Here is a 15,081-nt window from a genome sequence, read left to right as displayed (position 1 = left end):
TTGGGCTGGTGTCTTGCAAAATCGAGTTGTATGCCCCTTCTTACCACAACTATTGCATTGCAGATCACGGCAGGGTCCGTGATGATGAAAGTTGCACTTGTCACACCCTGGAAGGGTACCAGCATATCTACTGGCAGGTGCCTGAGCTGCAGGAACAGCGGCTGGAGTGGTAGCAGCATGAATTGCTACTACTTGCTGTTTCTTAGAGGGCTCCTGTGAAGACTGGCCCTTATGCTTGTTCCAAAACTTTTTCTTCCCACCACTCACCTTTGGTGGTTCGGGAGCGGCTGCCACTTCATCAAGATCAACCCCGTGATCTATAAGAGTTTGCGCTAAACACTTGGCGCTGTCGAATGTGAGGGGTTTAGCAGCCAAAACACTTCTTTGTGTTGGGGCGTCAATCCCCAAATGTACCTCTCTATTTTCTTGCTTTCCGGGGTGACCATCCCCGGACAGAGAAGAGCCAGATCCCAAAATCTAGCTGTGTAGGTGGCAATGTCGGAACCCTTCATCTTTAGGTTCCAGAGCCCATGCTCCAACTTCTGCATCTCGCCCCTAGGGCAGTACTCAGCAAGCATAAACTCCTTTAAACTCTCCCAAACCATGGCATTTGCTACCGACAGAGTTAGGGATTTGACCCGGCTATTCCACCAAGTCAGTGCTCTGTCGGTGAAGGTGCAGGCGGCAAACTTCACCTTGCTTGCCTCAGGACATGCGCAAATCTCGAAGATTGATTCGATTTTCTCGAACCACCGGGTTAGGGCAATGACACCTCCATTGCCGTCGAAGGATTTGGGCTTCGCATTCATGAAATCTTTATAGGAACACTCCTTCGGGTGTCCTTGACCACTATCCAGATTTTGGGGATGGGTACCACTTCCTGATCCGCTAGAGCCACCAGGATTAATTTGCGCCATCACGGTAGTTACAACGGCTGTAACTGCTGCTTGGAACATGGCAGGATCGAACTGAGGAGGTGGTGGCGGCGGATGATCGTTGCTCTTTTTGTTGGGTCTCTTTCTGGGATGCATCTTTTCTCTAAAAAGATAAAAGAGGAAAATGACGATAAGCCTCCTATACGATCATGAACCGAACAATTTCGAGCAAGATATAACTGAATCCTACAATGAAAATAGAGACCTACAATAAAAGTTTACTAATATAACAAAGGAATTGCAGGTCTTTCAATTGTGAGGATTTGTACTACTAGTGATAACTCTGTGCATTGTTATAGAACCATAAAATACTCCTATAGTATTTTAACTATGTGTTTCATTTGTATATGGTTTTGGTGAGTTTTAGACTTGTCCCAACACCACAGTCACTCCCAAACACATGTTGGTCATATCTCGGGCAAATATAGTTGATCAGGTTATATTGGCCCCACATATGACTACATAACTATTCAGGGAAAGGTATGAATGCTCCTTGATTAACATTGTATCCCTTACTAGTGTAAGCCATAAATAAAGCAAGCCAGCGAGGATATGGCACATATGTTTGACGCTTGTTGCCACTGATGCACTCAATCAGTAGATTAAAGAAAAGTTGAGTGAAATCCAGATCCCTGCTTCGAACCATGGCATATAAAATGCACTGGTCGAAAAACTCAGCTCATCCAAACTACCAATTTTGTGGCCAAGACATTTTGGGTCCAAGTGCTCCATGAAGTTGACATTTTATGAACTTGGGGACTGAATGGAGCTATGATCTGACATCCAATTCCTCTGGAGTAGATCAAAAAATCTCCTTTAATACAAAGGACTCAAAAAGATGCACAAGTGTTCCATTAACTAGATCTAACATAAAAGAGCTCAAAGGTGTAAGATTTCTACCACAAAAAGCTTGCAAATGTGGAAGTGATCTTGGATCCACAAGCTCAATCAACTTCTTCAAGGGTTTCTTCTTCTTCTTTTTCACCTTAAGACACCAAAATCTCTTTATCAAGCTCAAAACTCACCAAATCACTATAGGGTTTCGTTTCTAGGACAAGGAGAGGTGGAGGCTAGCTAAGCATGACCAAATTAGGCTATAATGAGGTTTAAATAGGATGCAAACCCTAAGAATTAGGGTTTGTCTCAGACTGACCTACACCATGCGTACTCCAGGTATGCCCTGCGTACGTGGTTAAATCATGCGACCAACTTATGGCTAGTACGCTAAGCGTACCCAATGAGTACGCCCCACGTACTAACCAAGGGACCAAATTGAAAGGAATTTGCATTAAGTACCAACAGGGAAACTTACCAAAACTTGAATGTTATATAAGCCCACATACAATAACTAACATATTACCCTATTAAATTACCCTATTTTGACTTTTAATTGTAGTTTTTGAAGAAAAAAAGTTATAAGAGCCTATTATTATATCTCAGTTTTATAAACCTTTCAAAGTACAATGCGTTAATTGGAAAAAAGGTAAAATTAGAATCCTACCTATAACAAAAAACACAAAAAAAACCCGATCCGGGGCGAGCCCAGACTTTTTTACTGGATAACATTAAAGCTACAAAGAAAATTAAATAACATTGATTAAAACAAAATCAGACATTGATATATTACCATATATAAAAAAAATGGATAAATATTAATATATGTGTGGGATGGAAAAAATACATCGTCTTAATTTTTGACATCCCGCCATTAAAATTTGGTATCTCGTCTATCAATTTTCGATATTTCGATATGCCACCACTTGACCCCATATACTATTTCGGAGCTACCTTCTGCGAAAACTCCCATTAAAAGCTTAGGAAGTTAGAGACCACCAAAACTCCAATAATCTGAAACATTGTGAATTCAAAGCTTTATCGCTGGTATTCTCATTAGAGCCATACCAATCGATGACCGTAGTATTCTGAAACAATGCCATTGAGGTATAATTTCGACCGAAACTCATTCTTTATGCATATAAGGTTTTGGAATCTATTTAGATGACTTGAATCATCTATCCTCTGTTTTGGTTTAATATATATGCACATTCTAATTTAGGGTCCGTTATTGGGTTGGTGGTTGTTCGTGTTTCCTATCAATCTGTAAACGAGTGCAAAACATGTAATTTTTGGTGCAAAAGCCTAAATCATATGACAATTTGAAGACCTAATAGAACTACTAAATTGCTTTAAACTTGTCTAGAGATCCCAACCAGAGTTTCTCTACTATCCTTTACTCTAAAATAAAACTTTATAAACGATATGACAACAATATATTTCTTCTAATCCTAATCATTATGTAATGTTTACTCCTATTAGCTTTATCCTTTTATGTAATTACAGTCAAATACCAACAATTACAGTCAAATACCAACAATTACAGTCAAATACCAACAAGTGTATCTGTAGTTGAATAATTGACACATGATGTTATTAATAAAATGTCAATGTGTTGTGATTCTTAGATTTCGTTGACATGATGGTAGAAGAACTGACATCCCTTCTTGTTGAAGGTAATTGTATATGAAGCTTTAGTAGTATTTTGTTGATAACCCTATCTATGATATGGTGGCATTTAACTTTATATAACTATATGTGTCATGATGTTCAAGTGAGCAGCAAAAATGAATGCATCCGAATTGGTACTTGTGGGAAGCTGGAAAGAAGTTGATTTCAAAATCCTCTCAACTGGGTATATATATATAAGAGAACATCTAATTTTTTAGATGCTTTATTGGATCTTAGTGTTGATGTATGTTAATATGTATAGGAATTTGTTTGGAAATTATGTCGGGACTTTTTATTCATAAATGCAAAAGTAGCAATCTAACAAATGAACGATAGATCGGTTTGTGTTGACATTGCTATTGTTATTTTCATAAAATAATATAAAACATGGATTATTGTACAAATGGACCCAATTTTTATCTAGAAACCGGGTTTAAGCCAAGCATTAACGCTTGTATAACAACCAGGTTTTGATAGGTGAAAAAAGAATTCAGTTCCCTAGTTATTATATGACCCGGTTGCTTATGCAAAAGCGAGCCGCTATAAACCTTATACAACCCGGTTGTTTAGATGGGAATCGTGCTCTTTTTATAACTGAACCGGGTTCTAAGAAAAATTTCATATAAGTCTCGCTGGCATAATAACCCGGTTGCAAACCTGGTTATATAATTGATTTAACCGGGTCCTTTGATTGATTTTGTAAGTATGATAATAATTATGTAAATCGTATAAATAACTAGTAATGTGTTTCCCCACATATATAACTAGTGTTATACCCGCCCGTTGGTCGGGTCGATGGATTTTAGAAAAATAGATCGATTTTATTTTTTACCAACTGAATGTAGTAACAAAAGGTTTTTCTTACTCAAAATAAATACATTGTCCTTGAATATCATTAAATAATTTTTCCTTGCACCTGGTTGAAATAAAGAAATAAAACTCATAATAAACAAATCATTGTGTAGAACTTCATATGGCTGCGCATTACCCTTCATTGTCACATGTATAAGGATCTAACATAGGGAAAACCGGAAAATAAGAGATAGGGCTGACATAGTGGGGGATGAGTGATTCAGAGACAAACACAGGAAAGATCATAGATATAATTATGAAATCCTTACTATTGCTGAAACATGTGCTATACATACAGAAACACTGCCACATGCAGCCACAGATAGAAACATACACATACAATTACACACACAACCATGCATACATACACAGACAATACCATAAAAGAAAATTGAAACTATTATGGATTTTTTTTCGAAGAATAAAATTACAAAATCATCTATGATAACATGGCAGCATCCATAACTCTTGACTTCATGCACCCTTTAATATTGTCAAGAAGGATCTAAGAGCAGGAAAAAAAAAGATCAAAGTGCTGAAAAAATACCATATATTTCTGAACTGTCAAAAAATGATTATATTTATGTCAAGAAAGGATTAAAATGCTGGAAAAAAGATTAAAAAGTAGGATGTTATACCTTGTGTTCATCTGAATTTAGTTTAAAGAATCTTTCTTTTTTTAACTATCAAAAATAGCAACTTACTTTCCTTTATTGTTTATTACAAGTTACTTGCATTTAAAGTAAGATGCTATAATGTACAAAAAAAGATTTACCGTATTCTGAAAGTACATTTCTATAACAAATAAACTTATAAAATGTTAATAGTTAACTGACACTTATAAAAATTAGAGCAATTTACAACTTTGGTGCATATGTATCCAAAACCTATATTTTGGAAGTACACTGATATAACAAAGGAACTTATAGAAGGTTAACAGTTAAATCAACACTTATAAAAATAATAGTAATTTACAATTTCGGTTCCTGAGTAGTAACTATCCAAAAATTTAAGGTTGACGACATTTTCAAAGTTAATTAACACTTATAAAAATGAAAGTAGTTTACAATTTTGGCCCATGGGTTTCTAATAACTAAAGGTTTGACGGTATTTTATAAGTACATTGTTATTACAGAGAAACTTATAAAATTGTACTTTTGAAGTACAATACTATAATAAGGAAACTTATAAAAGGTAACAGTTAAACGAAACTTTTATAAAATAGAGAAAATAACAGTTTGGCCCCTTGAGTATCCAAAAATTAAAGGTTAATAGTATTTGGAAGTACATTGCTATAAAAAAATTATAAAAGGTTAACGGTTAGCTGACACTTTTAAAATTAAAGTATTTTACAATTTTGGTCCCTTATTATCGAAAAATTCTAAGTTAATTATATTTTTAAAGGACATTGCTATAACAAACAAACCTCTTGGTCTGGATTGCTTTTGGCTTCTTCAAACCGAGCATCATCCTCAATTATCTAACGACAAAAAAAGAATTTAAAACAAATATATATTAAGATAAATGAACCAAAAGTCACTTTCCAATTTCCATTACCTTTTTCCTTAAATTGGCTATCGACTTTGTTTGATGCCTATGAAATGTTTGAATGTACTTTCACTGCAAAATAAGTAACATTTTCAAAGTATCAGTGCAAAATAACCACCAAAAACTTGATTACATACACATATAGATGGTATCTTTAAATTTAGTGTTTTTTTTTTCAAATTTTAATAAGTTATGTCAAATCTGTGAGAACATATGATGAAAGCACCATAGAAAAGTGATGAATGCAAAAAAAAAAAAAAAAAAAAAAAAAAAAACACAGATATATGAGAATATGGAGCAGCGAGCAGGCAATGAAGAAAGAAAGATGTTTCTTCAAAGATACCGTGTAATTGTAGAGTATAACTATAAGTTATTGACTTGATGTTACCGCGATTAGGTTCACAAATGACAAATGTAATTTGTTTCTAAATTAATTAGATAATAATAAAAATCAAATTGATTTTAGCAAAATGCAAAAAAAAAAACAAACTGATTAATTATTACTCCTGATAGATTTTTATGACAAAAATATCCTACAAACACCTCTCATAAAAAATATAACATAAGTAACATGTGATTTAAAGTACCTCTACGACTTCAATGCCACTATCATTGACTTGTCTTTACATAGCTTATTACCATTCCACCAAAAATCAGTACCTATAATGTAAAAACTTCAAAATAGTTAGCAATAAGATTTGTATCTATTATAGAAAATGTGTATCTATAAATTTTTTGTCTCAAACCTAGTGTAATGAGATTTAGAGAGGTACCTGTGGTTTTAAGAAATTGATTACAACTTCAGCTTGAACTTGTCGGCAAGACTACTATAGAAAAAGATGATGACCAATAATGAATCCAATGGATAATGTCATGAATTCTTCAATAGATTTCTTAGTTGTTTGCTTCCATCTTCAGGCCTTCTTTGCACATTTGACCATATTTTTTGCATTAACTAAAAACAATAAGTCATAACCTCTTATGGATCAGACAATACCTTGTTGGTCACATTTCAAACCATCTAAACAATTGGGAAGTACCAGGAGGATGAACATGCATGGATTGAATCATTTAAATCAGTAAAAAGTACCCAAAATGTTGAAAAGGCAAAATTCAAGATCAAATATAATGAAAGAAAAAAAATAAAAAACTTGTAGGTATACCTCACGAGAATTCACAATACTAATTGTCATATTTAGGCATTTTGAATTGCCATTTTGAAAATGATCGACAGAAACAAATACAGATCTTTAGGCATCTCTCTTTGATGTAGAATCCAAAACATAAAACAAATTGTCATATTTTTGCAAGATGGTTGATTGGAACTCCCCGAAGAATCAAGATTTTCACCCTTCATGGGCTGGTGAAATCCAACTTCTTTTGTCATCATCAAGATGATGATGGTCACCCCTACTCAAAAAGAATGTAATTTCGACCATTTTCTCCAAATTTCCTTTTTTTAAATCCACCAATTGAAGATTTGAAGAACTTCCCATATAAAAAAATCAGCACCTTCCACCAGAACAACAATATTCTCAACCTTTTAATGCCCTTTCATGATTTTTGCATCTTGAAACAGAACCCCTCATGTTAAAGCACAAAAGCAAATCAAGCAAAAGCAAACATGTCCCTTGCAATTGCCGTTGCTAATCGTCTCTTCCCTATAGAGTCATTCCCCTCTATCAAGAGCCAATAATCTTGTTTACAGGTTTAGAAGATGAAGAACTCATCAAAAACTAAACAACTGATGAGATGTTTTGAGAATCGAGGATGTTTTATGAACTAATAATTGTCTTTTTCATGTAGTGTCATTCCTTACTTTCAGTTGTCTTCTGAATCGAGGATACAAACGCTCTCTCGGCCATTTTAAGACTTCATACGGTCAACAATGCATTGAATTTTGTAATCAAACAAAACTTTCTAAAAAAGAAGGGTAGAAGCTCCTGGCTGCAAAAGCTTCAAGATTTGAACCTTCATCCCACAAAACATATAATAAAGATAAGGTATGATGAAAAAACAACAAAAAGATAATCAATTAGCACAACACTGATCTAAATCTTTATATTTTTATTAAAAATATGGCAGATACACAAGCGATCATACTAGGAAAAAAATGCAAATATGAAAGATAAGACATATAAATGGAATCAAAATCATGGAAGGGTACCTGTATAGTGAATTAAACCCCACAATTTAGTGAATTGAACTCCAGTTGGCTATACAATCTTCAATTCAATTGACCGAACACTCAAAAAGTTGGATAAAGGAATTCGAGAAATCAAAATTGAGAGTAAAGTTCCGGAATTCGAGAAATCAAAATTGAGAGTAAAGGGGAACTCAACAAAACCAAGCTCCATTTTTTGGACTTACAAAGGGCCATTCAAACAAAATAAAAAGGAACATGTGTTTATTTATCAATACAAAACAATAATAAAAAAAGAAACCAAAAAGATTACCTGGAGTTGAGTATATTGTTGAAAATTATCGCAAATCGAGAATTCCGAGACACAAACATACAAAGGATCATTCAATAGACACAAATTCCATTCAAATCAGTGGGAAAACAAACCAAATAGTTAAATAGATGCATAATATAGTGAAATTGCATACTTTATTTGCAGATAGTTGTTGCCCGGGCGCCATTGGACATAAAAACTCATGGATAAATGAAACACAAAGCAAAATTCAACAACCAGGGAACAATAATTGAAAACCTAAATTAATATAGCAACAATTTACTCGAGAAAGAGAGAGACCAATTCCATCTTTGAAAATCTTGTTGATCTGAACCGAATGGAAGTTAGGAAGGAGATTTCATCTTGAGGTTGAGGAGGAAACCGATTACAGATATGAGACATCGGGAAGAGGAAGTCATGCGTTATTTTGGTTGAAGGAGAACTACCATGTCTTGGAAGGAACTGAACACCAATTGAACGTGGGAGGAGAAACTATCGAGCCATTAATATATAGGTGGATGAGGACGAACTGATTAAGAAGTTATCGAAATAGAGGCATGGACACAATCGTGGGTAGAAATGGAATCGTGGGTAGAAGAAGATGAACCGGATCGACTGAACTGCAAACAACCGCCATATTTGAATTTATGCAGCTCTGATTGAAAGTTGTAGGAGTTTTAAGGGCTAGGATTTGGACGACGGTTTTTCCACTCACAATCGTCAATAGTATTATATATATACTAGGTATGTTTGAGGCCCGTGCTAAGCACGACCCATGAAGTATAATTTGAGTATTTCTTGTATCGATGTCTAATATATATATGGTGCCATATTGTCCTAATAACCAAAAAAGTGAAAGTTAAGTAGTATAAATGGGTGTATTTTCTATTTACAATGTATGAATAAGAAATAAATGTGAAAGTACATTGTTATAATCAAGAAATACATGAAAGTCCATTGCTAGTTCTTGATAGTTTTTTTCATCTTATTGAAAACCTATTATTCATTTGTAGAGCACTCTAGGGATATCCAGAGTAATCACGAAATATCATCTTTGAATTATCTATTCTAGGCTTCATCCACTTTGTTCCTTAACTGCCCCTTGGTCTTTAATGTTATGCTCACTGCTTCTTGCTTCTACAATACCTAAAAAGTTAAGCATGAATTAGAAGAAAGTGGGACTTTAAAGAGTTTTATCTCCGGCATCTGTCATAACATATTTGGTGCTGATATTAACATCAAATAACAAATTGATTTATTTATTTAATTGAATTAAGTTGATTCATTATTACTACATTGTTAGTGAATGTGGTATTGTGACATGTGGGTTAAACAACAAAGGTCACGACATAGGACGCACAAATATTTATAGAGTTTGATATAAGGTTTTGTTGCATACCTTCATCTTTACAACCACTAGTAAAACAAAGTATATCTCAACATCATTATATTTGGATAGAAGATATGAAATTGATTGAGTAGCATCACATGGGCCTCTACAGCCTACTTTTACAACATCAAATTGTGAAAAAGAAAATGAAAAATTCAGTAGAGATAAAAAGTTTTATAATAGAAAACGGGAAAGATCATTAACTGCTTTTTCTTAAACTGTCAAGAGCTTTAAAATTTGCATATTAAAACTAAAATTATATTAAGTGCATATGGTTTGCATCTTGCTGAGCAAATAAACGAAGGGGGGGGGGGGTGCTATAATAGAGAAATAAACGAAATTACGCTCCTAAGTTTTGCATTTGGCTCTAAAAATAAACCAAGAAAGAGACGCCATGTTTAAAATAAAATCACCAACGATATTTTGGAAACATGTGCACTTTGTGTAATTTGACTTGCTAGGTTGCTCTACCACAAAGGCAAATAATAACATCCTTTAATAAGTTAGCAAATGTTACATTTTCTTTCACTATTTATAAAGATAAGATTATTTTGGCTTGTGAAGTCATAGTGTATTTGATTAGTTATATGATTTTTTTCCTGCGTTCTACTTTTAATTTGCTTCCAAATCCATGAGTTGTGTTCCATTGCTTGATAAATCCGCTAAAAGTTGTTGGTAACTCAATTCATGTAAGACCTGTGACAATATAGAAAAGAACACTCATTAGATATCAAATATTTCCAATAATTATATTTAATCATGACTAATCACTAAAGCTTGGAGAAAAGTGTGGAACTCGTAAAAGAGTTACAACAAGAGAAGTTTAACCTTCAATCTGAAATCAATTTCCGCGTATGCATAGGAAAAAGAGTAAATAGAGAATAACCATGTTTTAATGCCACTTTGTTCGTATCCATTGTTTCTCTTAAATAATCAAGCTACACAATACGAAATCTAAAATAGAGTCTAATTATTAGTTTCAAACCCAAATTAAGGTCCTTGTGTAAAAATTAAAGACCAACGATCTAGGAATTAACAACTTACAAGCAAAAAAAATGCAATTTAGCCCAAATCAAATGATGAACCCAAGAAGAGAAAATCTCACGAATCAGAAACAAAAAAGGGATGACGGTTTCAATCTTTCAAATCCGAAAAAAAGACATGAAATTGGGATTTCAAAATTTACATACCTTTGATGAAAACGTGGAAGCGGTGGTGGAACTCGGTGAACCCTTAACCCTTATTTAAGAAACTGAAAATCAAAAAGGATATGTAATGAAAGGAAAATGATTTTGATTACCTTCGTCACTTATCAATCGATAGGTCACAATGAAAAATGAGGCGGTGGGAATGTCCAGGGCGTCGTTTGGAACCGTAGGTTACATGTCGATCTTGGAACCGTGTGAATTTGATTTAGGAGGCCGGAGATAAAAAGGGTTTTCATATATATATATATATAGGCTTAAGTTATTCTATTCAAAGTAATTATTGTGTTATTGTATACATAAATGTGGGCCAATCAAATTTACTTATTTTAAGAAAGTGATTAATATATATTATTGAATTAAATATAATTGAAAAATATCATCTTAATTAATTACAAGGGTAATTTAGTCAATTAATATAAATTTAATAAAGGAAAATAACATTTTTTAAGGGATCATAGATTCTATTAATTTTAAAAATCCGATTTTACGAATTATAATTCTTTTAATTCGGACATTCTAACAGAATATGTTTATGAGTATATTCAAAAATAAAAATATTCTTGAACCATAAATAATAAAAATATTCTTGAACCTATTTGTTGATCATGACTTTAAAAACTTCTTGTAGAATAACAAATTCTTGAACAATCAATTGAAGAATAAAAACAAAAAATACATTATTTCTTATAGAATACGGGTAACAATTGTTAAGAATTACATTTATTGTTATAGAATAAAACTAAAAAACTTTCAAAACGGGAAAGAAAACATCAAAATCTAACAACGACACTAATACATTCTAAAAAAATAATATTGCTTAGAATCACTTTCAATTTTGTGATCCGTTCTTCAAACATCAACTTCTGTGATTCCAACAAAATTGGAATTCGTGATTCCATTCCAACAGAATTGGAATTCGTTATTCCATTCCAATAGAATTGGAATCTCACCAATATCATCCATTGAATCATCTACATAAACAAATTGATTTTTATCATATAAGAAGAAGTAAAATTGATATGAAATTAGTGACAAACTACCTTCACTTTCAACATCACTATCCACCTTAGTCCCTTCCTGTGTCGATGACCAAGCCCCAATCCAAACACCTAATTGATATCAATCAAAACCAAGAGGAGAATAAGAACTTGTGTTGTTCTTCTCCTTCAATTCCGTTAAAAATCAAACAAAAGAAAGAGAAACCTTTACCTGTTGCTTCCCGTTCATTTTTCTATTTAAGAAGAACCAGCCAAACACCCCTTTAATTCGTCATTGTTGTTGCTAGCATCTCCCTTCCCTTTTTGCGTTTGGCTGCCGGACAGAAGAGGGGAAAGCCAAGAACCGATCGGATCAGAAACCCCCATCCGTTACCTGCAATCGTCGGAGGGCCGAAATCCTTTTCCCTTTTCTCGTATGTTACTGATTTCGATCAAACACCACAGAACAAATCCCTTACCGTCTTTTGTCGATCGATTCTTCTCCTCCTTGATTCGTGATCACTGGTGACGAAGCAGATGGACCAAGGAGGAGTCCTCCGGAGATCGATTGCCCATCCCTTTCTACTTGCGATTTCTTAGCTAAGACTGATGCTTCTCCCCCCACTCCTTGCGACATATCGACAAACGGATCAAAAGAAATCCCTGCCTTCATGCCTCCTTCTTGTCTGTCAACCGCCACTGCCGCTGTTGCTTTTGGGGCTGCCGGCGATGGGAGAAGGATCACAAAGAGTCACCGAGCCAAACACCCCTTTAATTCATCATTGTGGTTTTAAAAAAGCAGACGATGGATGGACAAAACCTAGGTAGCTGAAGTCAATGGTTACCATAATTATAGGATATTATTTGTGGAAAATAATTATCAAATTACCTATTTACCCTTATTTATTTATTTAATTATTTATTTTTATTTTAAATATTGATTGGCCCACATTTATGCATACAATAACACAATAATTACTTTAAACACCCGAACCTAGCTCTCTCTCTCTCTCTATATATATATATATATATATATATATATATATATATATATATATATATATATATATATATTAAGGATTCAAAATTCATAATACATACTTGAATGTTGATGTATAAAACAGATTTACAACCACGAAAATATGTAGATTGATGCCTGCGAATTACAGTGTCCTAAGACAAATTGTCCGGTATTGGTCTGTCTTGAGGATACAACAATCAATTCAAAAACAAGTCTTGAATATGTCGAAGATCACCATGCTCCCATGTTATATCAAGAACAATTTTTAAGAGAATGTGTGTGTTTCATTAGCCTCCGGATTATGTCGGGTCAGAATCCAAATATTTATAGGCTTCCAATGGTGGTTGTAAAACATCAACCAAAAATAACTGCTAAAAATTGTCAAGCAGTTAATTTTCTAATTAACAAAATTTAATAAATAAAAATAAACTGTCAAGCAGTTAATTCTATAATTAACAAAATTTAATAAATAAAGATTAATATATATAATAAATATTGCAACACCACAACCCAAACCTAAACCCAAGATACTAAACCCATTACATAGTCCTAAATGAGTAGGAAAAGTCTTATAAAGAATAAAAGGTTTTCTCTTCTTCCTATATGTTCTTCTTCCTATATGTGAGATTTTAAGAAGGTTTTCTCTTCTTCCTATACTGGGACAAATCTCACATGTATTTTTGTCGAACAAAGTTCCAACAGGCTATACATAATAAAACACAAATGCAACATTACACAACAATCCTATCCTCCTGCATCACAAAAGTCAAAATCAATAGGGCCTAAGGCCTAGACCAGGTCATGTATTTCACTATTGCAGGTTGATTTCTTTTGATCAGGCCAGCAGCCTGATTCACAGGTTGGGTATGGGAACAAGCTAATGTTAAGTACTTAATTGTTTGACGGTGTTGTAGTGGTTAATAGACATGATTCGACAGAATCATGATAAGTATAGCATTTATATTGTATAGCTTATATTAGTAGGAAAGTTTGTTATTTCCTTATCTTGTAATCTTTGTATTATTTATAAAGATCAATACAATATCACCAGGTACGGTGAATATTCACAAACCCTAATATGGTATCAGCCTAAACTCTTCCTGGCCGGCCTTTCTCTTGATCGTTTTCCTCTTCATCTTTGATCACACCATGGCCGACGCCACCCTTCCCCTCTCTACTCTTCTTCATATGCTTACCATTAAGCTATCCTCCACCAACTATCTCCTTTGGAAAAAGCAAATTCTTCCCCTCTTATCCTACCAGAATCTTCTTGGATATGTTGATGGTTCCATTACAGCCCCTTCTACCACTGTCACTATTGCTGGCTCAAGCGATCCTTCACCAAATCCGGCCTACACTTCCTGGGTAGCCTCTGATCAACGTGAACTTATCCTCATCTAATCCTCTCTCTCTGAAGAGGCTATGGCCGAGACCTTAGATCAAAAAACTGCTCACGAAGTCTGGACTGCTTTGGAAGCAATCTACAACAATGACTCTACTGATCGTCTGCATACTCTAAGGGATTCTCTTCGACACATCTCCAAGGGTTCTTCTACTGTTACCGAATATGCAAGAAAGTATAAGGCAATCTGTGATCAGTTGTCTTCCATTAGACATCCTCTTGATGTCACTGATAAAACCCACTGGTTTTTGCGTGGTCTTGGTCCCACATTTGAGACCTTCTCCATTGCACAACGCCTCATTAAACCTCCTCCTTCGTTTCGTGATCTTGTATCACAAGCTGAAAGTCATGAATTGTTTGTCTCCTCACTGTCTGGTTCGAGTACACCCCCTGTCGCATTCAACACCACCACTTCCTCTAATCGAGGTCGTGGTCGATCTTCCATCCGTGGAGCCTCCTCTTGTGGTCGGGGTCGTGGTAGGCGGCCACCGCACTGTCAGCTATGTCGCAAAGAAGGCCATTATGCAAACCAATGTCCTGATCTTCATTCTTTTGCGCGTCCATCTCCAGCCCTTGATGCGAATTTGGCTCAATCGTTTCATGCCCAGTGCAACCTTTCAGACTCCACACCTGACTGGTTTGTTAACTCTGGAGCCTCAGCTCATATGACTCGCACTTCATCTCATTTGGATTCTTCATCTACATACTCGGGTAATGATCATGTTGCTTTTGGTAATGGTCATACATCTCACATATCTCATATTGGTACTTCTCATATGGCTCCACA

Source organism: Lactuca virosa, chromosome 5 (genome assembly GCF_052849685.1).
Source record: "Lactuca virosa cultivar CGN04683 chromosome 5, Lactuca_virosa_CGN04683_v6, whole genome shotgun sequence".
NCBI classification, from domain to species: domain Eukaryota; kingdom Viridiplantae; phylum Streptophyta; class Magnoliopsida; order Asterales; family Asteraceae; genus Lactuca; species Lactuca virosa.
This window is presented reverse-complemented; position numbering follows the sequence as displayed.